Source organism: Nanorana parkeri, unplaced genomic scaffold, assembly GCF_000935625.1.
Source record: "Nanorana parkeri isolate BGI_ZX_2015 unplaced genomic scaffold, ASM93562v1 scaffold2229, whole genome shotgun sequence".
Lineage (NCBI taxonomy): Eukaryota > Metazoa > Chordata > Amphibia > Anura > Dicroglossidae > Nanorana > Nanorana parkeri.
Window position 1 is genome coordinate 157,654 of NW_017308497.1, and position 232 is coordinate 157,885.

The window sequence follows — 232 nt, forward strand, 5'->3', positions numbered from 1 at the left end:
TGTCATCCTGTTTGTTTTAGCTAAATTTGAGACAGAGAGGATCGAACTCAGGACCTTCAGATTATGAGAGTGACGCGCTACCTACTGCGCTAACGAGGCGGGTGGCATGTCAGGGATCCAAAGTACATCCACTACGTACTTCCTCACCGTGGAGCGGTAATGGGGTCATTTAGAGCCCTTTTGAAGTTGGAGACATCCCAGAAACTGATGGTAAGTGGGAGAAAATAATTTT